The sequence below is a fragment of the Athene noctua genome, chromosome 1 (assembly GCF_965140245.1).
Source record: "Athene noctua chromosome 1, bAthNoc1.hap1.1, whole genome shotgun sequence".
In the NCBI taxonomy this organism is placed as follows: Eukaryota; Metazoa; Chordata; class Aves; order Strigiformes; family Strigidae; genus Athene; species Athene noctua.
This window is the reverse complement of record NC_134037.1, coordinates 161,608,790-161,636,483: the sequence shown is the minus strand read 5'-3', so window position 1 is coordinate 161,636,483 and position 27,694 is coordinate 161,608,790. Positions and strand designations below refer to the sequence as shown.

Below are 27,694 nucleotides of genomic sequence, written 5' to 3'. Positions count from 1 at the left end.
AGTCTGGGCTCAGCTCAGTGGTGCCAGAAGCAGTTGCTCGGGGTGACAACAGTTGGTGCTGGTGTGAAGAGAGCTGTCAGAGAGGTTTAGGAGCCAGAAGCTGTCAAGTTTCCCCTCTGCCATTGCTTTTCCTGCTGTAATGGGCTCATGTGAGGGCTCATGCAGAAGAACCCTTGTGCTGGTGCAGGCAGAAGTGCCCCTTGCTGGGGAGGGCGGTGAGGCTGCAGCAGTGCTTCCTATCTGGAAAAAGTCCTTTCTGCTAATTTTTTTTCAAAATGTCTTTTCAAAGAGGAACAGTTCTCCTGGTTTCCCCATGTAAAGCCATACATGTTCTACAGCTGCCTCTAGAGAACAGCAACCCAAACCCACTACCCGAGGAAAGAAGTATTTTCCCCTAATGTGAGAGCCATCTCATCCTGCGTCCTTATCTGTCAGTGCTCTGCCATTTCATCTCAGACTGGCTGACAATAGCACTCTCGGATGACTGGAGTTTCCTCTCCCTTTGTTGTAAAGAATACTCTTAGGAACTATCTTTATAGAGGAACTGCGTATCTCTAGGCTGAAGTTAAACCACAGCTGGAAAACATCTCTCATCTCTCACTCAAAACATCATGAATCTAGAGATTTAAAACCTCATGCCAGAAAGCTGTGGCCTGATACTTTGCCCACAATTTCCCGCTATATCAGCGCTACTCTACAAGAACATGAATACCTTGATTGCCTGTATCTTGTCTGTCTTGTTTGCAGAGGAAAGCATGGAGAAAATTAATGATGTTATAAAGTTTCACTTTGAATTTTGATTCCCCCCCCCTTTTTTTTTTTTTTTTTTTTTTTTTTTGTAAAGTAACCTGGCCAATTTGTTATCATATTAGCCCTGTGTCTGGCTTTCCACCCTTCTTGATAAGCAGTGCTCAGTCAGGTACCAGGCTTTCAGCAAGCCAGGGCAATTCCTGCTTGGATCCAGTTACCACTTGTCTGTCGGATCCATCCATTATTGTAGCAGCAGGTGGTTTTTGTTGTTTCAAATTATCTCTTACCCTGGTCCATCACAGTTAGTTCTCTTTGCTTCTCCTAAAGCAAATCCTATGCCTGCCTTTCTCTCCTGGCATAATATGGGGAGAGATGTGGGTTTTCTCGTCAACACCAACCAGGCTTCCTGTCTGTTTCCCATCCATCTTAAGCTCTTTCCATCCTGATCTCAAAAGAAGGCCCTTCTCTCTCCTCTTTACCACTTCCTCCCACTCCAGCACCGCTTTGATCTCCTGGGCTATGGAAACCCCCTGAGCTTTGAAAGCTTACTGTCCTGATGCCAGTCATTCCTTGACGACGAATGGGCTTGTGAACAGGCCAGGCTCCCTGTGCTGTGCCCCACTGCTCGGTCCCACCATTCTCCTCTCTGCTGGCGCTTTCCCTGTGACTTGCCATTACTCATCAGTGAAGCCTTGGTCAAAAGGCATCTCTCTCTGTGTCCCAGCTAGTGCTCCAGCAGGGCTCTTGTTTGGTTGCATCAGCTCCTCAGCTCTGTGCTTATTAAAAGCATGTCTTAAAACCTTAAGAATACTCCTTCCTAACCACACAATGAGTTCCTGCAGAGTTTCGATGCTGTTTGAAACTTTTATGGAAGCCTTAATTCACACCCTATCTCCATTTCTATCTGTACCTGCATAACTGGAGGGAGGCCCCCATCTGTAGCTTCACCGTGGACCTTCCCTAGAGTTTGGGTGGGTGCCTCTGAGACACGATTGCAGAGGCACTTTTAAAACAGTTCTCCACTGACTGTGTGACAGGTGATCTGGAGAACCACAGTAAAAAAAAAAAAAATGCAGAGAGCTGACGTCAGTTAATTTTTCCACTTACTATCATGTTCTTTTATCATCACTCTGTTAAGAGATGACAGTGGGATTTTATCCAGAGGGTTTGATATCTGCTGTGCTGGGAGATGGAGAGCTGTTATGGTGACATTATCAGCATGACAGCTAGTGATACTTAACTTGTTGCAGCTTGGGAGTGAAAAAAGGTTAAGCATCTTCCCTAAACAGACTTGGCTTCCCTGGAGTATAAGCCAAGACCAAGTGAGGGAGAAAAAAAACGCAAAACAATGCAGAAAGTACAGAAATCAGATGATGTGAGAAACATTTTTTGAGTTAAGGCTGTTGCATTCCCACTTGTTACTAGTTCCTCTTAAGTCACTTCTTGGCTGCTCGGATACAGCTGAAGCAAAAGACCCCCAGAAGGATCTCTGCCACCATTACTGCCCCTGGTACTTGAGCTATCTCCTTCCAGATGAACCAGAATCTTTCAGTCTGGTGCTATCTTATGTTGCTATGCATCCCCCTATGTCTGTGGGAGCTGGAACAGGTGAGACATAACTGTGGTGATTTCAGAGGCAGGAGGAAAACCCAGGAGCAACTAAGGCTAGGCACATGTGCTTGTTGTGTAGCCTCTGGGAAAGCCTCCCCAGAGCCTGACTGGTACTGACACCCTCTTGTCCCTGGTGTGAGGGGTGCATGGTGCTTCAGGGACACACTGACTGACGGGGGGCATGCAGTTCCAAGTTACCTAGCATTTTGGAGTGCTATTTTGGCACGATTGTCTTCATAATGCTAACCAAGAAGAAAGACTGTTACCGTTAAGTGACTCTTTTTTTTTTTTTTTTTTTTTTTAAAGCTATTTGTCTTATTTTGCTTGTAAACATTTATGGACCTGTGTAAAAAATTTTCAAAACCTGGAGGGGTGGTGTTGAAGTATAGTGTGGTTATGTGGAGTGCAGGAAGAGAGAACCTCTTTTGAAGACTCAGCATGCGATGGTGAGAACCTGTTGCGCACTCCTACAGCAGAGGAGGACAAATGCTATCTGTATGGCATGTGTTAAACAAGTATGTGCTATGTTTGAAAAAAATTGAATGTAAATCCTGCTACATTTGCTTGTTGCTAGTAAGATACATTTCCTCACTTGGTCATCATTGTCTCCTGGGAAAGTTGCACCAGTTATATTAACTTAATGGCAGGTCTGCTAATGAAGTCAGTGGGTTTGGGATTTTGCCTCATGACTCAGAAAACTTAGTTTATTCTGTTGATATAGTCTGTGAGGTTATAAAAACGTGATTGCTTCGTGCTGTCAGTTTGCAAAAGGGTAGTTGTGAGGAAGGAAACTTGAGCTGACAGAATTACCTGCCAAAATAATTAAGTGCATAGCTAAATGAATATAAAAGGACCAGACAAGTAAATTGCTTTTGTACAAATAGCCTTTCTTCTTCTTTCTTTTTTATGAGGCTTGCTGAAGTGTGAAGAGCCCTCTGTGAAAATAAGGTGAGCAATTAGTAATAATTGATTCGGTTTTTAATATCAGTTGGGATGAACTTGCTGAGGATTAGTGTGGAAATGTATGCAATTTCAGGAGAAATTGATTGCATTTCATCTCTTCCATGTGTAGCTTTCCCTTAAACCACTAATGAAAGTTCAATAGCTAATGAATAGGATGTTTCATTAAATGTGTGTTCAGCTCAGAATAGTTAACAAGTACCTTTTTGGGATCCCTTTTCCTTGCTAGCCCCCTCCTTTGCTGGGTATATGTTCTTGGATTTTTTTGTTTTATTAAAGATGTAAGTGGAGATAATGACTTTTGTGTCCATTCCTGTATTCTTCTTCAGAGAGTATTTTGTGTGGAAAGGCTGGGGTTTTTTATGTGTTTTGCCTTTGGTAGCAATTACTGCTGCTTGCAGTTGTGGCTTCCAGTTCAGAACAAAGCTGTTTTGTGTGCCTAGCCAGTAATAATTGTTGACAGTTGATAATGTTGGAGACCTCTCATTGTGGCTGGGATCTGAATTATACCAACTGCTACTGAACCAAAATTATAGGTTTTTAATTTTAGCTTCAGGGCTCCCATGCTGGAATATTCTCTTTCCTCTCGTAATAAACCAAAAAAAAAAAAGTTGGTGTTAGAGGTCTTTCCTAAACCTATCTAAACCTACAGTGAGACAGAGAACGGAAGTGTCGCAAAGACTGGCTAAATTTCTCTTCTTACTCATGTCTGCTCTCAGACTTTCCTGGTAACACCTAGTTATCGCATCCCGTGGGGCAGTTAAACTCATTCACCGTGTGTTTAAATCTGCAATATGTATGTTAGGTGGAATATATTGAATAAGATGGGAACTGCTGGGGGACTCTGGTATCCAATTACTGATGCAGCTCATGGACCAAAAGCCACATAAAACCCATCCTGAGCATCTGGAAATGGGGGGTGGCTGACAGTGAGACCCCTGGTGTGTGGGAGCTCCCGGTGCCTGCACCAGGGACTGTGAGTTGCCACTGCAGATGAGGCCTCAACTGAGAATCTTTCTTGCTTGTAGCTTTGAATGAGCTAACTGATGTTACCTGGGCATTTTTCAATTTATTTTCTTGGTTAAATTTCCATGAGTATGATGTTATGAAAATGAATGTGTCATTAACAAATGTCCAGGAATGCTGCTTGCTCAGAAGTGATTAGATTAAGTAATGGATTAATTGTAATTATTCTGCTGGAACCCTCCTAATGTGTGTAGACACAAGGCATGTGTCCTCTCTGTAAGGGTTGTGTCTGGGGCTTGCTCACGTAGGGGTGCAAGGTGTGTGTGTTGTGTTACTTTGGAGAATTTTTTGTTGACAATTCACTTTTTTGTCCTTGCTTCCCAAATTAAAACTGTTTAGCTTTCAAGTCTGAATCGTTCTGAAATTTTAATTTTCTTTTGCATGTGGAAATTGTTTGTTGGGAAAATATGATTTCAGAGAAATGTTCTTTTTTGCATCATAGGAAGGCTTAAGAAGCTTGTGAGAGTGATAGTTTTCCTTTGGTCATTTGTGAGTGTCTGGAGGTACCTGCTGGGCATGAGTTGCAGGTAGGCTTGAACTGGATGAAATGAGCAGCCTCTTCTTCCCCTGGGGTCTTGTGAATATACTCTCGCATCATACTTGATTTTTTTTTTTTCTTCCCTGAAATATGTCTGTGGAAGGCTACTGAATTTGCACCAGACACTTCTGTCCTAGGGATGAATATAAGGCTACGGCAGGGTGCTACTGAAACTTCTCCGAAGTGTCTCCCAGCTTCCAGCACTGTGCAATTTGGGGGTTTTGCTGGTCAGCAGTAGCCTCTTTGTATTTGACAGCTTTTTCCAGAGGGAGCTAAGCAATATGTTACTTTGCCCTTCCTATGAGTGTCAGTGGCTATAAGACCTTTGGGTGGTGTTAATTCCAAACGTGGCCCTGACTGGCATGGCCCAGAGCTCGCCTAGGTGGACCATCGGTCAGGTGCCACCTGGATGTTGCAATCCATCTCCAGTGTAACCACAGCTAAGAATGGGGAAAAATTATAGTTTAGACATGAGTGAAGGTTTACTTCACTGCTACCTTGGGCATATGCCTCATTGTGGATGTTCTGGTGTGAGGGATTTCATGTCCTTGTGAGTGTATTTCAGGGTATCAGAGACTGTGTCCTCCCATTTAGAGGTACCCGAATGCTCATTCTCCTCTCTCACTTATTTCTGACAGCCTGCACCAGTTCTTGTGATGACTGCATGCGTTTCTCTCTGGATAATGTGAACTTGAAGTTTGTGAGTGTTGTTGTCATATATATCGTCCGTATCGGGTGTATGTTATGTGAGTCTTGTGATGGGTCAAGGAAGGGCCAGGATGGTATTGACCAGCAGTCATCAGTTTAGTTGATGACCATATCCATGGTGTGGGTGGGGTTTTCTTTTTGTGCCTCAGGTCAAGGATGAATTAATTTTGATGTTAAAAGCTCTTGCATAGCTGCAGTGGACCATTCACAGCTTTCTGAAGACAGTCACTGAAGCATGTGACTGTGGAGATACTTAGTTCACTAATTACATTACTCACTTGAGCTTGCTTGGGCCATCTGTGGTTAAAGTGCAGCACGGCATTAAGGGTAGGTGTTGCTTACTCAGTTCTCCCGTGGCAGTGCTCAGAAGAGCTGGGCTTCAGCTGTCTGCTTGGCCCTACAGCCCTTCGACAGGGAAGTGTGGGACAAATGTCCAAGCATAGGGTTTGTAGGTGCTCCAAGCTTGTAGGAAGAAGCCTGGTATGAAAAAAAAAAAAATTGCAAAATGCTTATGAAGTGTTAAGACTTCAGACAAAGACTGGTGGTTTACTGAGGAAACTCAATATCTTTCCTGTATTTCTCTGCCATCAGATAGGCACTCTGTCTTGGGTTGCAAGTGTGCCTGGTGCCTGCCAGCTGTGGAAAAGTGGAGGGAACAAAATCCAGCAAAGAAACATGAGAAAGCTGCTACAGGAGCCCTCTGGTAAAAACGGCCCTGAGCAAGTGCAGTTAATGGCAGCTGGGGTTGGGTGTGTGGTAGGTGAGTTTCTTAGTTGTGGATTATAATATATAAATAAGGTCTTCTGAAATGCCGAAAACATCCCTTGCTGTACCTGGGTTGCTGTCTATGTTAAATTAGAAAACACACTGTTTTTAACAAAGCAGACCTTGTTAAAACAAAAGCTGTGACTACGAGCATCTTGAATTAAACCCAGAAGAAAAATGCACCTCGTTGTTGTTTGGTTTTTAACAAAGCAGACCTTGTTAAAACAAAAGCTGTGACTACGAGCATCTTGAATTAAACCCAGAAGAAAAATGCACCTCGTTGTTGTTTGGTTTTTAACAAAGCAGACCTTGTTAAAACAAAAGCTGTGACTACGAGCATCTTGAATTAAACCCAGAAGAAAAAATGCACCTCGTTGTTGTTTGGATGCGGTTGTGAAGTCAAATGCTTGACTTAACTAAGGGATCCCACATGTCATCCCCTTCCCTTCCCTTTTCTCCCCATTGTAGGGTGGGATCTGCCCTGATGTCCTTCACCTGTGGTCTTATTTGAGGGGTGAAAGAGGCAAGGGCACAGTGAGGAGGCATCTAGAGAATGTGATGAATTGAGGGGGGTGCAGAAAAAGTGCTTGTAGGTTTGGCCAACAGAGAGTAGGTCTCATTCTAAAAAAATTTTTTGTTTAACAGTGCCAAATGACACTCCCCTTTCTTTCCCTTCCTGGAAAAGAAGAAACAGCCTTCAGAAGGGACCCCCCCCAGGGTATGATAGATAAGCTGTCTGCATTTTTGTAATGGTTCCCTTAGACCCTACCTCACATAGGCCCTTATCTATTCCCTCTTCTGAGCCCTAGTGCTCTCTGGTTTTATTGACATTTTTAAAGAGAACTGAACTGTTGGTCAAGTCCCACGAAGCCTCCTTAGGCAGATGGATGTGACTGTGACTGCTGCGAGTGGGGTCCCAAAATGCTGGAGGGCTTCTCCTGTCTTCCCTGGTTTTGCACAGGTCTATGCAGGTATGTCAGGACAAGCACAGACTCTGCTAGAAGGAAAAGCAGGTCCTCCGCAAGTGCTCTTCCTCTTGCTGGACACCTGAAACACCAGCTAGGTGAGCTTGTGTACTTGATAACTTGTTGCTGAGCTGCTGTGGCTGTTTCTGGCCTTGGCCCCTGTAGTTTTCTTGATGTGGCCTTCTGTTTCTGTGGAGCTCAGACATGAAATACGGGGTAATATCTACTCTCTCTTTGCCTAGGATTGTTCCATTCAAATGGAGTAGTCCTACAAGTTTAATGGCTTTTTTTTTTTTTCAGCACTTTGCCTGTTGCCTCCTTTTGTCCTGCAGTGGGAGCAGGAGAGGCGGCAGCAGCAGAGATGACCGAATCCTGTGCTCAAAACCGAAGCTTTCAGTTTGCTGTGGCCATAGAAGCAAATTCTTATTTTTTCTGTAGAGTACGCAAATCATCTTGAAATATGGGAGGAGAGGAAGAGAAATTATGCTTCAGTTTGCTCTGTTCCCCACCTTGTGCTGGCAGTGTGGGAGATTGTTCTTGGGCCTGACCTGTTTGCTCCATGATGGGTTGGGGAGAAAAAAGGATATCGGTGGAGCTCTATCAGAAACAGAAAAGACCATTTTTCTAGAACGACTTGAGCTGTGTTCTGCTGGCATGCTGGTAAGGGTCAGCAGCAGTAGTGAACGTACAGTTTTGCTGCTGGTGGAGAGAGTGCTCAGGATCCACGCCAACTGAAACCCTAACCAAGGTCTTCGGAACAGGTGGGGGCACTCTAATGGGAATCATGATGTGGTAGGATTGGGAATGGCAGAACACGAAATGCCTCGGGAGATTTGCCTGCTGCAGATGCTCAGTCTCCAGAGTCAGTGAACAACTGAATCTGAGTCTGCCGGGAGGTAATTTATTCCTTCTTTTGATGGGCAGGAGAGGGAAGAGCTCATGCATGGTGCCTCTTGGCAAGTGCAAGAGGGAGTGAGCAGCAGCATAACACGAGTGTCTCGGGCTGGGGATCCCGCTCAGCAACTTGCACAACCCAAGGACTGTGATCCCTGACAGCCACCAAAAGCAGCAGCCCCAGGGGGAGCTCCCGAGGCTTCAGTTTGGTGCTGGGGAGCTTCGGCCAGAAATGCAAAGCAGGTGCACCCGTGTAATGCCAGACGGGGCAACAGCACTGGTCCAGGTGGATCCTCAGGCGTGTGCGAGGGTGGAGGAGGCTGCTGGATAAGATGTCCTGACCCTGTCAACTGGGCAGATAAAAAGGACTGACAGCGAACTGGGGCTGCTGGTGCAGGCAGAGCTGGGTGAGGGGTGGGAGGTCAGAGGGATGTGTGGTTTCTGAGCTATGTAGCCCGTAGGCCAAGAACAGACTTGTTTATGTCAGCAGAGTCCAACACATCTTCAAGGGCTTTCACTCATGACTGATAGGAGTAAACGTTCTCTTAAATCTGCTCAAATCCTTGTTGACAGAAGGAATGTGCAGGTTTCTTGCCTTATGCTTCCTCTGTTCCAGCACACCCTGCATGCACACACAGAGGGAAACCCGTTTATTCAGCTTTCCTCTGGGCCACTGGTAATCTCTAGGTGTTGGGGCTGGGAAGCCTCCTGATGGGTTTCAGTTCCTGTCTTCAACAAGAAAGGCTAATTTGAAGATGTGTTTTGGCATCCAGCTGCAAACCAGGGGAGTCTTGCAGTGTTGTTGCTGGGTGGGGATTTTCTGAAGTTTCTAGTATGTCTGTGCACTTAATCTTCACTTCATGTTACCTAGGTATTTACTGAAGTGCAGATTTAACCTGAAGAATACCAGAGGGGGATATTTCACCATGTTTCTGTATGCCAGCTTCCTGTTTCCCTCTCCCTTCTTCTCCATTTGCTGTGGTCACAGACCTGCTAGCATTTAGAGTGGTGCATGTGTGAAGTTGTAGAAGACCTTCTCTCACCCAGGAGCTCTGGAGTCCTTAGTCCTCTGATGCCGCCCACATTGTGTGCTGTGTTTGGTGAGGCTTGTTTGTTTTCACTCATGCATGGCAGTCATAATCATCGCTTTAATAAATGTGAGTACACAGAAGTGTTTATACCATCAAAGTGGCTGATGCAAATGTACAATCTTCTCTCGGGACATCCTTCCTTCCTTTCCCCAGTACTTTAAAGTCTCTTGAGATGGTGGGAGGAATTGTATGTGAAACGCTCTTTATCTTTCTAAGAGAAGGTGTCTGAACCTGTTTGTACTTCAGAGGCAGGTACTGTACCTTTTTCTTTTATCCCTGTAAAAGACCAGCTTTTCTTCTTTTGTTTGCAGGATGCTTTGGGCTTTCCCTTTGCTTAGTGGTGTCACAAACCTCACAAAATAGGAAGATGCCAGAAATATAGGAAAGGAGAGGCAATTGTGTGTGTGTGTGGTTGTTTTCTTCTTCCCTGTAGTTGACTGTGGCAAGTAAATGGATCTCTGATCCATAGCAGTATCTGGCCACTAAATTCTTGCCTGATGAATTTTAATCAGCGTGAAATTTGAAGATAACATGTGTTGAGAAACGTCACTTGCTTCTCACCCTTCCATCCTGTGGGTTAAGGGTGGGGGATACCCAGGAGTGTCCCTGGAGCATGGGTGCAGCATCATGCATGCTGGGCTTTGGCAAGGCTGTGGGGTGCCATGACCTGCTGCTTGCTAGTTGCGTTGGGTGGCACTGTAAGAAGAAAACACCAGCACGTACAGGACAGGTTTTGTTTACAGAGGGATGTTTTTTGCTGTAATTCGCTACTATGCCATTTCTGGTCTTGTTTTAACAGGAGGTGCTCTCTTTCATTGGCACTGTACCCCATCTACTAATTGCTTTTCTTCCAGGGATTCTTGATGTATGTTCCCATCCCTCCCAATCTCTAGATACCTGTTGAAAAAAATTGATACTTTTTTCACCTCTCTCACCAAGTGTTGACAGCTAATTGCTGCTAGAATGGCCTCTTTTTTTAGGCATTAAAGGTGACTGCATTTCTGAAGGAATTAAGAAGTGCCGGGATCTGATCTGTCTCCTAGATCAAGTGGAGCATATTTCTTGCACATGCTATTGCATATTTCAAGACTGGGATGATAATTGTTGCTGGTTTGACTTAGTGGCATATTGAGATGGAAGATTTGGCTGAGTCCATAGACTTTAATGCTTCAGTGGGACGCACTGTTCCTAGCGAATACAAGCTCAAACCTGAGGTCATGTTGTGCACTGCCATAAAACAAGTCCTGGCTTCACATAAGTGGGTAGGACAGTTGATATCGATGGAGTTTCTTCAGCTTGCCAACAAAACTTAATCTAGCCTTAAATCTTGTCTTTCAAGTCAAGTATAGCAGTGTCACTCATCAGTGGATGCTTTCCTTTAAAATTGCTTCCATAGTACTTGGTGGAACATCATTTCTACCCTCTAAGCTTTGGAAGAAATTGAGTCAATTTGTCTTTTGTTAACCTGTGCCAATGTTCTCTGTATTTGAAATACTGTTTTTCCTGCTGAGACTAAAATGTTGAATTTCCCATTCTCATTTAACTTAAAAATGTTCTGCATTCCAGGGGCTGGAATCGTGCAGCATTGCCAGGGGAGACTGAAGTACCTGTAGCCTTTGTTGCAGAGAAAACATTGAAAAGCAGAGTAGTTTTGTGTAACTTGTTTTTATAGAATAAGATAAAACTTGTAGAAATCCTCAAGAGAATTTAAACACTGATACATACCCATCCATCTGTATAGCTAAAGCTTCAGTGATGTCAAAGTGATTGTCGGACCCTGGGTTTCTCCCTTCAGATTTCTCAAAGGTTTGTTCTGATGTTTGGGTCTGTTTTAATCTCCCTGTCTTGTTATCAGAGTTCTGCTGCCACTTACGACTCTCTTTGTACTTGAGTTGTAATACCTGCTTCCACTCCAGATGCCTAAAGTAAACCTGCTGCTACTTCTGTTCAAGTAGTCTCTTTAGTTGTTTTTTTGGAGGTGAATATAACCTGGCATACTCTCGGTATTTATTTGTGTTAAAGTGGTGTCACGCTAGTGACCTGAAGGCCCAGTGTGCTGAAGCATTTAATGTAGAATAGCCCCTGTGACATAAACACTAATAAATGAAATAAATCAAAGTCTAACCACTAAGTTCTGAGGATCACAAGATGCTGCTGCCCCGTGCTTCAGTTTCACTGCTTGTGGTACTAGGTAATGACCCTGATAGAGGCTGCAAGATCACTATTATACTCTATAATGAGAATAAGGGAGTCAGCTGCTTATACTGGGTATTTTTGTTATCTGCCATGGTGAGTGAAACTTCTAGTGGTACCTGGAATGCGGCTGCTGCTCCAGGTGTCACAGTCAGCCCCAGCAAGGGCACAGGAGACCAAGACCAAAGGCAGCCTCTTGCCTCACCTGCAGCTGATGTGAGTTTGCATGGCCCCATAACTGTAGAGGGGGTTTTGTGCAGATGAGAGTCTGTCTGCCCCGTGGGCTTCATGGGGCCTCTTCTACAGAAGGAAATGGTTTTTAGTTTTTTTCCCTGCTGTCTTTTGAAAACGCAGCTGGTGGTCCCTTCAGTTCTGGAAATCTGGTCTTGGAAAGACACTACTGAGCTATCTTAAAATAGCTGATTAAGCATGAATTTAAGCTTGTCTATGTGAGAAACTAGCCAGCCTAGCTGTAATAGGATTGTTCTGGCTAGTTTTAATGGTGCTGATCTAACTTGTGTGGATGCTTTAATGCAGGGTAACATTTGGGAGCAAACTTCTCTCTGAAACCTGCAGTCAAACCAACCTGCTGTGACTGAACCCTTCTTTGAAGCCTGGTAGCTTTGAGACCTACCAGCCGTTAGGAGTGATCCAGGTATCAAAGAACATTTCTGATGCTTACTCTTACTAGCCCTTGCCACTTGTGCTGTGGATCTGAATGTCTTCACACTGCGGATGACCCGTGTCTCTGGTAATGATAATAGCCTTTCATAAATGTTTTAAGACAGGAGTTACTCATGCTACAATATTCAGTTGTATTTATTTATTTTATTCAGTGTTAAGAGCAGAAGAGTTGAACACTCAGGAGTTCAGGGGAAACCCTGCCTGAAGACTGGTCTTAAGTAAATGGTATGCAATTGTCTAATGAGTTTATTTTTTTTCTTCCTGGGAGCTTCTTTCAGGACATTTCCTTTTAGCAAAGAATTAATAGAGATTTTTTTTTAAACATCCCTTATGTAACCTCCGAAGAATATTTTAAGCAGCAGTTTGCTTTTTTCCTCTTTCTTTATAAAAGCAGTTTGAGCAGAAATAGCAGAACATATCTTTGATGGGTTGTTGTTGCTCTGTTTGGTATTTCTCTTGTGGATTTACAGAATTGCTGTTGCTTTCCCTTCCTTGGCTGTGGGAATTCCCTTTAGAAATGATTTAGATGCTGGGGGAATTTGGGCTGTGCTTCATGTCAAATCTTTGTTGGGCTAGACAGAAGGTTGTCCTTCTAACTATTAAATTCCTGCACTATGAGCAAGGAGAACAGTACTAACATCTAAGACTTAAAGCAAGGAGAGCTCATGTGGGCATGTCACTGACAGAAGAAGCTTTCAGCTTCTTCCAGAGGGAAGCAGTCTGGCTCTGTGGCTGGGACTGATATCTGATGGAGGGGTCTGAAAATCTCCTTTCTGCAGCTTAAACAGGGCTTCTATTGGTATTTTCCCCTTTGGGGTTTAGATCAGACTTCTGATATAAGTGTCACAAACTGGAGAGAAAAAATAAATAAGTGTGTAAAAACCCCCAAACACTACCTCTGAACACTTTACTGCAAAAGTATTTGACTATAATGGCTTGTTTTAAGCCTTGGCTTCAGAGCTGCTTTCAAATCAGGTGTATTGTTGAAACCAGTTTGCCATATTTATAGTTTTGCCACTGAATTTGCTATGCGTGATAGGGAATCCCTTTCTTTTTCCACTGTGAATGAATTGCTATCAGGTTGGTTTTACTTTATATGGAAGGTTTGCTTCAAAAGACTAAAAGTATAAATTCTCTATGTGATATTTGTCTTGAATAAGTAGCACAGCTAAAAAATTAATGGAATAGAATAGCCTGGATGATGATTTCTCTTCTGATGTGAAGTTTTATGTTCTTCTTTTCCTTTTAATTGCCTGGTGAGCTTTCCTCTTAACTATCGGTATATCTCTTTTTTTCCTTTGCATCCAATTCCCTTGGATCCTGGTGCTCATAGTTGGGTTAGCGACTTACTCTGCCAGCGCTGGCATTGCTTTTAGAGATCTGACTGGGCCAGCTGCTGACGTGTTTAATACGGTTCTGTACATTTGATGTTTGTGCTGGTAACCTCGGGCAGTCTGAGATGCTTCAACTATATAGAAATGGAAATGAAACAGAAAGTTTTATACTCAAGGACAGTTTTCTGCACTGGAGGTAACAATGATTTCCAGTCTTTTTTTCCTGATGCATTAGTGTGACCTTTGGTTGCCCACTGCCACACCACGAGCAGCTGTGTTGGCTTTGCTGGTCCCTTTGGGAATGGGCAGCTGACCCAAGCCGGGTGTCCAAAAGCCATCCAAGGCAGCCTCGTGTACCTCTGTGACAGACGGCATGGCCTGCATCAGCCACAGCATTGCTGCTGCCCCCAGCCACCCCCTGGGTGCCCTGGCAGGAAGAGTGGCAGGCAGCACTCCCACAGGGAGTGAGGGGCCGCGTGGCCCCTTGTGGGTGCTCCTGGAGAGAGGTGGTACTCGGCCTGGGAAGGGGAGAAGGGTCAGCATCTCTGCTTTCATGAAGTTATCCTCTTTTTTCTGTTCACGTGCACATAGGGATTTTTTCCAGGGAGTAATGAGGGCAGGGCAGAAGCAGATTTTATGCTGAAACAGTGTTTTATATCACTTTGCAACAGTGATTATTTCCTGTGAGCAAAACCAAATGGTAAATACCTTTTTAGATTGCGAAGAAACATTAATTACTGTAGCATAGTGTTCTCTTTGGCTCAACTGTTGCCATTTTAAAGCCTAGGTCCAGCATTTTCCATAGCTTGCAATTTGTTTGTGTGTGAAGTCAGAGTTGTATAACTAAAAGGAACATGTTTTCCAGCAAAATATTTTCCCTTAAATAAGTACTGTCTGTAGCTGGGTAAAATTAAGTAGTGTCTTTGTTGAAGTTCTTTTTTTCTTCTTTGAAGCTTTTTTTATGTACTACACCTAATTGGCAATTTCCAATATTATTCTTTGTAGTTGTTTTGTTGTCATTGTCTGCTCTGGTTTGGAAAGGCTCATTAGGAAGAAAAGCACTCGATCTTCAGCTGAAGAGTGGTATTTATGATGTGTTATGTGCTCTTGGTTTGGTGAGGATGTTTTTGCTCCTTCAGGTCCTATCGCTAACAAAAGCAGTACTGATGAGGAAATTGCTTTTTTCCTGCTTGAGAAGTTTGTGTAAGTGCTGCTTGGAAATGGTGGACTGTCTTAGGTTTCGGCTTTCCAAGTTGGAAGGCAGGCAGCTCTGCTGCAGCCCCCTTCCTTCTGGAGGACTTGCTCAGGGCAGAAATTAGGATGGCAGCACTATTTCTGCGTTTAGACCGAACAGGGAGCTCAGTGGGTCTCTGAGCAAATGGGAGCCCACGTGGTTGGGATTATCTGGTATTAAATGAAACAACAAATGTGCGAACAGAATATGGGTGTTCTGTGTGTCGCTTACTACTTGCACGTCTCAAAGGCTTACGCTGTGCCGTGACAGGTCTGAGGACTGTATGGCATGTCCATATGTGGCTGTGTTTATAAGTAATCCCATTATGTTGTTAGGTTTGCCCACGGGGGATGGGAGGTGAGGATGTGTTCTGCAGGAGCAGGACCTTTTTTAAACCAGGCTTCACAAAACAGTGTTTGCAGAGAGCTGTGCTGGCAAGGGAGTATGGAAACACCTCCTTTCTTCCATGCTTCATCCAGGGAGCAGGCAGATACTCTGGGCAGGCAGGTTTGGTGTCCCTGGCTGAGGAATAGACCAAGGAAGAAGCTGAGGCAGTCTTTGCAAGAGGACTGCCTGGGAGGCATGCCCTGGCCCTGCTGCTGTGGGGATCTGCCAGTGTGGCTGGGGGACAGAACTTGCCTACAGCGGTTCTCTGGAGACAGGGGCTGGGTTCTGTGTGTGTGCAAAGTGGGCACCTGGGATATGGCTTCAACTCTTGGGTCTTCAGAAGGAGGTATGGGTACAGATAATAATAGAGCTGCCTTTGGAGGGGCTTTTTGCTTTCCTCAGTGTTGCAGTGACATTTATATGCAGCACGCCTTTTGAGGTACACCTCAGTCGTTCACTTTTCACACTCATCTCCTTATTTTATGTCATCTTGATGCTGGCATCACTTTGAGCCATCTCTCGTGTAAATTACATAGTTCATTCCAACTGAAAATCAAGATCTTCCACTGTGGACACGAAGCTCACTGGAGCCGCGTCATACTGGAGATACAGAGATAAGCTCCTTTGGGTATGGCACTGAAATACCAACTGCAGTCCTGCTGAGATTTGGGCATCTGCTTAACTCATACACTCATGGTGTGTAAATACAGACTGTGCATAAATATGTAAAGCCAAGCACATGCCTTGGCCTTTGCAGGACTTAAACCATCAGATGCAATGTGGAATAGCCTGAACTGAAATGGAAAAAGTAACTATGATTTCATTATATCTAATGGATATGTTGCAAGAAACAAACTGTGGGTTTTGAAAACTGACTATTCCATTTTTTTTGGCGCTTAGTTATATACCTCTGCCTGTGTGTCTGTAGGCATTTCAGAAACGCTAACCTCTGAACTGTGTTTATGGCGCAGCTACCCGTCAGGAATTGACCTGGGGTCCTACAGAGCTAAAGGCATGAATTACGACAGCCTGTGAGACATGGATCCTTAATTGAGGTTTCGCACGCTTCATGTGTCAGCGGCAGAAGGGGACTTATCAGTTGTTTGGATTCACAAAGACAGTGGGTTCATGGAAATGGGTGCACAAGGAAGATAGACCAGACGGAGCAGTTCTTCTTGTTCCTGCTATCCACATTCTCGATCTTTTCAGAGCCTGCTTTTTCAGCAACAAACATGCCTGTGCTGTTACTTGGCTTGGCGGTTTTTGTCTTGCCAAGTGAAGAACTGATCCTGAAAGGCTTCTGTGGGGTACTGTGAGGAGCCTCCCCCTGTTCCCTCTGTAAGGACAAGTTGTGCATGCTGTTAGCACAGGTGTCAACTTGGCCCTTGCTGACTTCAGCAAGACACGAGGGTGCTCGGGGTGGGGGTGAAAGCTAGCCCTAAAACTTTTCTTTAGTTTGTGGATTGTCATTTTTGGCTGCGCAGAATCAGAAAGGTCATGTATATTAACCTTTTCTTCTTTGCTTAATTTCAACAGGGCTATTACCCTTTCTGCAATCTGGGCTGCCTGGCTGAGTATGTTAATGTCTCGGGACACGTCTGTTTCCTGGTCTCTTTGAGTAACTATATACAGACCATCTTCCTATCATCGTCTCAGCCTAAATATCCCTTGGCAACTGGGCAAACCAGTAGCTGAATATAAGGGGAAAAGATCCTTTTACTCTCGTAATGGATTCTGATGCGAACTGCATTGGCGGGCTATCGGGGATGGGAGGAAGTTGCCTTTGAAACTGTCATCATCATCTTCATCACTGATTCAGATGCTGCTTTGCCATTAAAACAAGAAGGAAAATACTTCCCAGAATCTTTCCCTTCTAAGTGAAGGAGAAAATGTTCATGGCCATAGGATGCATTACAGAGCCCTGCTGTAAATACAAGGCTGAATTCAACAGTGGTGTTGATCTGCAGCTTGCTCATCCCATCTCCCTCTCTGACTCTCAGCCCCTCAAGTGAATTATGCTTTGTGTTCAGTGCAGGGCCATCTGTTTTCCTGTATGTTTTCTCTTTTGCTGCAGCATGATTTCAATGGAAAGGTGAGTCTAAATACGTATGACGAGGAGCAGCTCTTTTTGTGCTTCAAACAGCTTGTTTTCCAGCAGAGGAGCCAAGGAATAAAAGAAATGCTGGGTTTTTAGATGTCCTGCAAATGTGTTCCTAATGCAAGAGTCCAGGGGATTACTGGGAGCAGAGTTGAGGAGCAACTGAATTTTGGGATTAATTTGGCGCCTCAGACATAAAGGTCTCTTGTGATTGGGCCTGAGCAGCTTTTCAAAGATGCTGAAATCTGTATTATGACCTAAAGCTACTGCCAGATAGCTCCCACCCCCACATGTCATCCTGATTCATGCAGAGGAGAGAGCTGTTGCTGCTATCTAGGTTTTTCTGTGCTACTTCCTTTTACTCTGTAAATGGTAATTTAATTTCCACATTTAGAGACCTTAATTAATTATGAATAAAATAATTTGTATGAATTTTAGAGCTGAAGGGTGATGGATTAATGGCTCTCTGGAAACGTGAGGCTGCTTTACCACAAGCGACTCAGTTGCTGCGTGAGCTCTGCGCTGTTCTACCCCATTTGTAGCCCTGTGACATGGGGTGGAAGGAGAAGGAGGAGGATTTCCATCCCCTGGCATCCTGGGAAGGCTGGCATAAGGGAGAGGACAAGGAAAATGCCAGCGACCATGTGGTGAGGTGTTCAGGGAGCCAGTCTGCTTGAAACCACTCTTGATAGTGTGGATTTTCACCAAGAGTTCCCTTCCACCTGCACACACTGAGTTGTGTGGGTGCAGAAGTATCCAGGACTGCAGAAGGCAGGGCCCAGCATGCAGGGTGCAGGTGGAAGGAGGAGTTGCCATCTCTGGCAACAGTGTGGGCTTTGACTGACCCGAGACACTGGGAGTAGCATGCATTTCTGTCTCTGAAGTGCTGTGGAAGTGGTGTTGTACACTCCTCTTCATTTTCCACTCTCTCTCGTTGCTGCTGCTGTCTGCCTCCTCTGCTTCCCCAAGCCCCCTGACACACTCAATCGCCTGGTGCTTGCTCATGTTGTGTAGGTTGAGGCTTCCCTTGACAGTTGGTTTTAATAGGTCTGATGAAGTAGGAATTTGATTCCAAATGCATGTTGTCATATTTTATGCATGGTTGGATTTGCTTCCTGTCCAATAGAGTAGAGCACTGTGCAGATCAGCTCTGGTTGCCTCTTTTTGTGTGTTTTTTTTTCTTTTTTTTCTTTAGAGATCATGGAGTTCATTGAAACTTTTAGGCTTAGTCCTCAGGTCTCCATACAGACAAAACTTTTAGTGATCTCAGCTGTCACCTCCACTTTTGGCAAGAGGCTGGTTGCTTGATACCTGCGGGCATCAATCATTTAACAACTGCAACATTTATCAGGTGATACTTGAATAACTCTCTTCCTCCCAGAAGTGTTTTGCATTTTGGAGCTCTTTACAGTTCCTTTTTTCTTTTGTTATTGTTCTGCAGAGGCTAGTGGGCCTGAAATTATTTCTGCCGTCTGTCTACTGGTTCCTGAGCAGTAGTGCCTGTTTGATGCCTGCGTGCACATGCATATTGCACTGTCCTTCTGCTCTCCCTGCCTGATCTTTTTTATTCTCAGGGACAAGCAGGGTACAGAGCTGAGTCCAGGTTTTGTACTCCAGGCACTTCTAAGACTGAAAGGGGTTTGTTTTCTTTTCCTAGAAGCTTTGCTTGCTAAAGTGAACAGTGAGCAGTCCAGCTTCTAGCAGTTTTATTTGGCAAAGTTTCCTACTCTGGGTTGTCTCTAGCTCTTCCTCTGCAGAACCGGTGGAAATGTTACTGTTTAATCCCAGCAGCTGTCCTGAAGTCACTGGTTTTGTGTTTCTGGCTCATCACCTTCCCATGTGCTGTGGGTATTTATCTCCAGTTAGCAATCCCGCTGGGTGATGCCTTGGCTTTGGATGCCGGTTGAGTGTTGCGCAAGGTCTGTCTGTCTGGAGGGCAGATAGCCATCAACAAGCTTCAGTATTTTTTCATGAAACAATACTTAACTTCCAGGGGTCAGCTGGAGGTGATGGTATCGTGTTGCTTGGAGTGACTGACAAGGCAGTGACAAAGCTTTATGCTGCATAACTCCTTTTACTATCACCAAGTGCAATAAACAGCTCGCTCAGACCCTGAGAGCAGCAGTGGAGGCAAGCTGGGTTAACATTACAAGTCCTTTATAACAAACCATCAAAAAATAGTCTAAACGGAAGTGGTCAAATTACTGATGGGGCCCCCTGGTTTTGTATGACTGCTTCATGCTTAATCATTTCCAAGCTTATAATTTCATAGCATTTCTTTCACAAGGTTATAAAACAGAGCCTAAGTGAAACAAACGCCTAGTGTTTGTGGAGTGTGCAGGTGAATGTGGTGGCATAGGTTGATGCACTACACACCGCTGCCTGTAGGCTTCAGCTGGTGCTCAGGGCAGGGGGTAAAAATTTATCTATGGTGAAGATGGGGCCAAGTCATAGGACTTACCCATCTATCTCCCCATTGCCTGGCCTACCCAGCAAGAGGGGGGGGATGCTAGTCAGGGGAAGACTTGGTGGTGGGGAGCTCCATTTCTGTCTTCTTTCCCTGTTGTGTGTCTGGCCAGAGCCCCACTGAGCAGTGCCTGCCAGCTCCACTGGGTGGGTGCTTTGCTCAGGGTCCCTCTGTTTTACTCTGTTGCCCTCTTGATTCTTGTATCTCCACTTTTTTTGCCATGTATGGTCCCTGGCAATTATCTGGTTGACCAAATCTTTCTCTCCCTCTTTATAAAACATAGCTTACATTGTTCTTTGACCCATCTCTGTTATTCCTTTTATTCCTAAAACATTGGTGGTGCATCCCAGGCTACTTTTGGTGAAAAGATGATTTCTGACGGTAAAAAAGAGGTACAAGCTGGAAGCCTTTACTGATTTTGTGTGCATTTACCCCAGTACTTGTTGGGCTGGGCTGTTCTTAAAGTTTTCTTGAAGGTTTAAAGGAAAAAAAAGAAGGCATGTTTGCATAAATGTATTGAACTGATACACAGTCTGTCTGAAAAGAATAAAAAGATATGTTCAGCTACTTGAGTATCCAGTCTGGTATATAGCCACAGCCTCTCTTACTAAATTGCTTGGCTGCTTTGTGAGCCTGATCGTGAAGGTCTAATCTACACTAGTTACTACTATAACCTACGCTAGTAGGTTCTATTTAAAAAGAAGGCAGAAAAAGCAGAACTGCAAAGCTTTCCTGTCTACATGTTCCTCCCAAATCCTGCAAATTTCCTGTTCCTTCTTGACAATTAATGTTGTTGCTCAATCTTGCTTCTGTTTAAATTGGTAACATTTTAACCACTGGTTTCTACAGGACAAAAATCAAGTTTCTGTAACTAATAATGACATACCATAGTGGTTGTTAATGAGATGTTGATACGTGCATACAAAGATGAGAAGGACCTGTTTCTCTGAGATGGCATAACTCAGTAAGTGTTGCTCCTCTTTTTCAGGGTGTTTTTTTCAAAAAATAGAAAAGGGAGAAAAAAGGGAGGAAAAAACAGAGATAGGGCAGCATTCACAGCCTTCCCTGTGCCATCCATGTCCCACCCAACATAGTTAGCCAGAAGGATAAAAGTCCCAGAGTTATGAGGTCCCTCCCCGCAAATCCCAAGGAGCGCAGCAGCCTCCTAGGCACGAGAGCCCCAGCCTGTTGAAGGGAGCAGCAGAAATAATTTGGCTGCCTGATGTGCCTCTCGCCAGGCCCCACAGTTGGGTGCTAGCAAGTTGTGGATGCCAGTGTACCTGCTGACGGAGGAGCTGGGAAGGGAAGGCTGTGGGGCGACACAGATGCAGAAACATAGGCTGGACAATTTCTACCCTCTACTTGATTAATTCTACCTGATTATTTCCAATCATAGATCTATGGAAAGTCCCTGCGCTCCTGGCTGGGAGAGTAATTATAGTCCCATTAGCTTTCAAAGAACAGCATGGTTTTCCCTAATAAAACCCTGCATGTGTTTCTGAAGGCTGTTGTTGTTCGGTTGCAGTCCTTCAGGTGTCTGTCACCAGTGGGCTCTGTTTGAGCTGCAGATGTTTGGGCTCACCAACCCCAGTGGGGCTGGTAGGTGGGCACAGTGGGGTGCCTGCTCTTGGTGGTGCTGGGTTGCAGCCCTTACGCCTCCCAGATGCGACTCCCCAGCGGAGCGAGCATGGAGGTCTGGCTCCTCATCTCTGTCTTCTTGTGGTGGCAACTGCACGGGAGTTTGTTCAGAAGCAGGAGGCAATTAATATTGCAGGTCAGGAGGTGTATCTGGGCTGCAGCAAGGCTTTGTTTTCATATGTAGCAAAGTGACACTGAGTATTATTATGCTTTTGATAGAAGTGCAGGTTAGTCTCACTTGCTTCCTATCCTTGCGCCTCCACCTCAGATCTGTCCACAGTATTCTCAATGTTCACTTTGTTGACTTTTGGCCATTTCTAAACTAGCTTTAAAAAGTATCTGGAGCAAAAACGGGTCTCTTAGCAACCCGTTCCTGCCAAGGGCTGCTGGAGAATGGGTCAGTGATTAACAATTATGTACAATCGAGGTTAAAAATGCAGGGCAGTCTGCAACATCGCTGCTCTGATGGCTAAAATATTTCAGCATTACGATGTTGGGATTTATGGTGGTGGCAAGTAAATTTATACCAATTGTCATTCTGACCTCATGAACACGATGATTCAGGACTTCGGTGTTATGAAATTGGACTGAATCCTCTTTTCTTTACCAGAGTGTTACAAAAAAGCATTAAATAACCATCAGATGAGTAACACAGGCATGATCTATGTTTTACATATATTTTTTCCTGAGGATCTGGGCCTTCCCCTGGCCATATGACTTCCCAAACAAACAGAAATAGATCTGCATGGGACAGTGGAAAATGTGGAGTCTAGCTATAAAGCAGAAATGCAGAGGGAAGGTGGGTTTCTGGTTTTGGTCACCTATCTGAATGTTGATGCACCGTTCCTCCAAGCAAGGAGAAAACAAATGTCACATGAGCTTGACAAATATATTTTTCTGAGCCTTATTTTGGCGACATGATCATTTTCCTCAGTCCTTGGTGGTGCTTTGGTTTCTGGATGAAGAGATCCGTGACAGCTTTTTCTCCTTTCACAGAGTAGGAAAGGAGATGGCTCAGTTGTGATTTCATTTACCCCAGTAAATGTCCCAGTACTTATCATTTCTGTGGGAACATATAGTGAGAATATCAATCATTAAAACAGCACTCTGTCTCTTAGATGTTTTTATAACTCTGGCAGAGAAATCAAGGTTGTTTTGCCAAGTCATTTACTTTCATTGTCTAATCAATTTCTAAAGGCTCTTGCTTATTTGCTTTTTTGTTTAATTAACCCTTCTTTTCAGCCTTATCGCACCCCAGTCATCATCCCAAACTTGAGAAATAAGGATCAGCTGACAGTGCCTCTTCAGCAGTCATGGGAAGCGCTGAATTCCAGGAGCCCTGACTGGAGGTGATTTATATTCCTACGGACTAATCTTCCATCACTGTCCGTAGCTGACAATGTCACAGGCAAATGGGCAGCTCTTTTCTTTCATTCCCTTGACCTTTTTTTTTTTTTTCTGCTCCCACCAAATAGGCTTATTCTCTGCCAACTTAAAAAATATGTATTTATTTTTAAAAGGTCCCTTTCAGGCTAATATTACTCATCATCTTACTTATCTGCTGCCACTGGTCAAGGAGAAAAATCATCTTAATGCCCCTTTCCACAAGAGTACGAGAATGTCTTAATGAATGCTTTCCTTTCTTGGTTTTGATCCTTAAATATACTTTACCTTCGTCAGCTCTTTATGGCTTCTGTCTGCTGAACATGGGACTAAGTGGTAAAATCCATACTTGAGACTTTGCAGATGCTTTTAGGTGTCATTAAAGATCATTAATATGCAGTGCAACACCACACGACAGAGGCTGCTGGGATAGGAAATGAGATCCATCATCTGTTGTTAGAGCTGCAGGATAATTTTAGGTCAGCAGAAATCAGTTACTGGGACTGGATCTGGGCAGGAATTCCTCATTAGTATACCGAGAGAGTATGGGGGTGGGATGGGGATGGAAGAAGGCAAACCTGAGCAGGTTTGGGGTTCTTCCCATCCTCATACTGCAGTGTTGACTTGGAGCATCTTTTGAATCCCATAGCTCTTGCAGTCACTCTCATGTCTCCTAACTACAGAAAGACTATGCCCAAACTTGATAGTTTGGACTACATTTGAATAAATTGAATTAATATCCCGTTTCAGGCTATCTACTGCCTGCTTCCACAGGCCAAAGCTTTTTCCTTCCTTCCTGGCTTCTTGATTACTGTCTTAATTTCTGCCTTCCCAGGCTTTTCCTGGTTTTGCTTGTTTGTTTGCTTGCTTGCTTGTTTTCTACACTCACCCCGAGGCAGGTGGTTGCTGGGAGTGGGGGGCTTGTGCCTATTTGTGACAGTACTGATACACTGGGGCAATTTTGCTGCTGGGTTGAGCTGGCAGTGACCACTGCTCACTGCCCCATGCCTGTGCACAGCAGCCAGTTGTGTGCTCACCCTCTGAGGATGAGATGGAGGTTTTAACCAAAAAAACCTGCTGCTGCTGCTTGCCACATTTCCGGCTTTCCATCTTCTGCAGTACAGTCCCAGTATTTTGTCAGGCAAACAGTGGCTTGCAGTGTGGGCTGTTTGGGGGTGCTTGCGATGAAAGGTCTGTTGCTCATTTACCTGCAGCTATAGGCTGCTCACTCGATAGCTGGCATGAGCTTTCTGTCTCCCTGTGCACTGAAAGGTCTGGGACTATCGGGCTGGGGGTGGCAGGGAGCAGGAGCATTTCCTGCTGTCTGTCGTGGCTCAGCAAGGAAGGGAGACTGGCTGAACAATGAATTATCTATCTTTATTTACTTGAAGAGCATTTCTCTACCTTGGAAAGTTCAAAAGATTATTCTATGTGCTGGTTTCTGATACTAAGCAAGCTGGAAATGTTAGTGGTTATGTTAATGTGGCTTCTGGCTCTCATGGCGTTCACTTTTGAAAATAAAAACGGTTTTAATGTGCTTGGCATGGGAGCTTTGATTTGAAATGAATAGTCAGCCATATTAAAAAGATGATGAATTCCACTGAAAAACGTGTTTGCTTCTAGTAGCAGCACTGGAGTTATACCACAAATAGAGTAAAAGCAGAATAATTTGAAATGCAGGTGTTTGCCCCTCCTGTGTCTTGCCATGCTGTGCTGAATTGCTCTTTGCAAGTCTTGTCTCATGGTTGCTTTTTGCTGGTGGTGAAGCCAGCTCCCTGTGCAGTGGCTCCTGCTCACATGGGGCACTGGCATGGGTTGGCAGCAGGGGTTGCCATGTTATCCCCTATGGCCTTTCCCCAGGCTCCCTGCTCCCCGCGCTGTGCCGTGGGGGGGTTCCCCAGGTATCCTCAGCACGCGGGCCCTCTTGGCATTGCCACATCGGATTCAGCTTTGCATCGGCAGTGGCAAAAGCCTTGCCTTCAGGAAGAGGGATACCTACGAAGGGGCTGTACCTGGGCTACTGGCTGCTCCCCTGGAGTCCTGCTTTTGGGCTATTTTTGCCTGTTGCTGATTGCTTTAGGTGCTCATTAAAAGCAGTGGGAATTCATGGGTAAAAGGGAAGATGGAAAATGTAACCCAGAGTAAGCTCTAACAGATTTGTAGATGAAAACCAACTTGACATATTTCTGTATTTGAGATTTATAATCTAATCATTCCTCCACTTGCACAGCAGGGACTGAAACAGCATGTAGTTATTTACATATAGGGAACATTAAACAGCCACCTCTTTAAACCATATGTGAACATAAAATCCAACAACCACTGCTGAGTAATGGGTATCCGTGAAAGATGAGAATAAAAACAAAGCAGAAACAAACATAACGAAAAGGTATTATTGCAAGAAGTAGCTGTGACAGTGGCATATTATATCCCTACACCGAAGTGAAAATGTGACCCTGTAAATCTGTGTTCTCTTGCCTCTTGAATTAACACTCTACATGTTGAACACATGCAGATGGTTTGCTTTGTATTCCTCTCTAGTTGTAGTGAGCTGGTGGGGGCTTTGTGTTGCCTTACTGCTTTGCCATAAGGAACTAAAGGATGGCACACCACATAGGTGCAGACTGCTTCAAACTTGTCATTGCTCCTTTGGGGCAATTGAGATCCTTTGGAAACCTGAAAATTTCTTTTTAATTTACTGTCAGCTTACTTTGGGGCTGGTTTGGTTTCTCGGTGTACTAATCTCCCAGGCAGTGTAAAGCTTGCCTGTCCTTTGAGATGCAGTGCCAGGTCGCTGGCTCCTGGAATGACTCTGGTCCTGCAGGGATTAGAATTAATTTGTCCAGGTGCTGAGACACACTCCTGTGACTGTATTGCCTGGACTGTGGTCCTGCCTGTAGTGCTGGCATGGGCACCTTGGCTTTGCCATGGTTAGTGTGGATACTTGACAGCTCCCGTGGCTATTGCCAGGCTGCTGCTATGTAAGGGTATGTGCTTTGGATGTTGTAGTTCTGGGATTGGCAAAGGGATTAGGAGCTGTTAGTGGGTTTTCTTCCCTCTTTTGGGAGAAAAATGTATGGAGGGGAATCTTCTTTGGAGAAATCACTACTTTCTCTGTATCATCTGAAGTTAATACATGTAGATGCTTTCCCTAAAATAATGTTTTTATGCATTCTTTCCACTGGTTGCTTAGTTTCTTGAAATATGCTTCCTACTCTCCTGTCCTTTTCCATTTCTAGTACTAATTATGAATGGGAACTTGAAAATAATCCCCTAATAAAGGGTAGGCATCCCCACTAAGTGCAACTGCATCCTGCAGAAGCTATGCTTATTCCATAGATGTATTTTGGTGGTGGGTCTAGATACTGGGGTCTCAGCATGCAGGTTAGATACTGAGAGCTGTATTAGTTGTGAGAAAGGTATTCCCTTGTGATAAATGCACATCTAAATCTCATTGCTGGAGTCCTCTGTGGTACTGGTGATGGTGAGCTTGAGAAGAGTAACTTCTGGGTTTTTTTAGGGTAAAAGGAGAAGCTAATTTCTGTGGTATTGGGACAGAAGACAGTAAGTTTCTATCACAGAATGAAAACACTGTTTCCTACTACTAAAACACTTTTTCTACAGCTTTTTCACAAAATACTGTCCTTTGCATCTCTCTCATGTTTTAACTCTCTGCACTCCTCTGCCCTGAAGGGAGGGCAATGAAAAATGTGGATGACTGTAGGCTTAAGAAAAATTTTATTCCTAAATCCCCCCTATTTTTAAGTTTTAATCTCATCTGTATTTTGGTTTGGTTTGTCAAAGTATAATTACCATGAATGAGGTAAGAAACTAATTTAAACACAGCAAGTGTAGTGGAGAATCCAATTTTCAGAAATCAGTGGAAATGTAATTGGAGTCATTAAGTGCTGACTTCGGTAATTAAGAGTCGTTTTTTGACGTTTCAGGCTTGTGTTGCTAATCGTCTGTGGAGAGGGTAGAAAAATATTTTGTTCGCTGCAAAATTGGTTGCTCCCTGGACCAGTGTAGCCAACGGCATGAACACTGCCCGGCGGCTTGGACGAACCAACAGCGTTGAAAATTTGTTTGCTAGGGTCCCACGCTCCTCATCCCTCCCTGCCCGCTGTTGCCTATAGCGGGGCACACGTGGAAGCACGTTTTGGGGCCGCGCTGTGTGCAGGGCCCATGCTCCCTGCTGTGTGGGAGGCTGGCACTGTCTCTGCTACTGCTGAGCAGCCCCTTATGCTGGGGCACGGAGGAGCCTCTGGGGGTTCTACCCTGGCTGAGGGGTGCTGAGCATCGTTGGGGTGGAAAACCTGTCTGTGGCTGGGCAGGCATGGGCTTCAGCTGCTCCATGTCTGGCTTCAGCTGAGGAGGGCAGTTTGGCTGTGGAGGGCAATTTGGCTGCCCCCGGGTCTCCTCTGGTCCACAGGAGCCCCTGGTGTAGGAGCTGGATGAATGCAGGTGCTGCTCTGTCTCAAAACAGGGCCTGGCCACACTCAGCCAAGATTTTGGTAGCGTGGTGAATGGCTTCCAAGAAGTATCTTTTAATTGATAGATGATGCTGTGCAGTGTCGTGTCACAGAATACACAGCAAAAGCGAGTCCTTTGTGATACTATACAGGAGAAGGATTTTTCTAAGCCAGAGATGGATGCCCAACTCCTTAACCTATCTTGCTTTCAAACTTTGATCTTGGATTGCAGGTCTATCTTGATAAAAAAATGGATTTCTCTGCAGATGTAAAGTGCTGTTAAAGTTACTCATAAAAGAAATCAGTGGTAGAAGTGCATCCTCATCACTTCTTGTTTGCAAAATTATCTCTAAGAAGTCAGAATGTTATGCATTTTTAACTCCTGCAGTTCAACCAAGATGCTCAGCACGCTTTTGTTATGATAATGGAGAAACCATAAAAAAACCCTGACATGCTGATAGTTATCATCATATAAAACAAGCCTTATGTTTACTTT

At 44.5% G+C, this 27,694-nt stretch overlaps 1 protein-coding gene across 12 annotated transcripts in view; it reads left to right on the top strand.

The window, feature by feature from the left end:
• Positions 1-27,694, top strand: part of TIAM1 (TIAM Rac1 associated GEF 1) — a 189,340-nt gene that overhangs the window by 6,220 nt on the left and 155,426 nt on the right. Inside the window, exon 1 of one of the 12 annotated variants that reach the window (XM_074902617.1) lies at positions 3,292-3,309. The exons of 10 other annotated variants lie outside the window; for them this stretch is intronic. The gene's annotated coding sequence lies outside the window, so the exon portion shown is untranslated. Of the gene's footprint in view, positions 1-3,291; positions 3,310-27,694 lie in introns of those variants that run through there. One more of the 12 variants, XM_074902683.1, reaches the window with a different exon arrangement.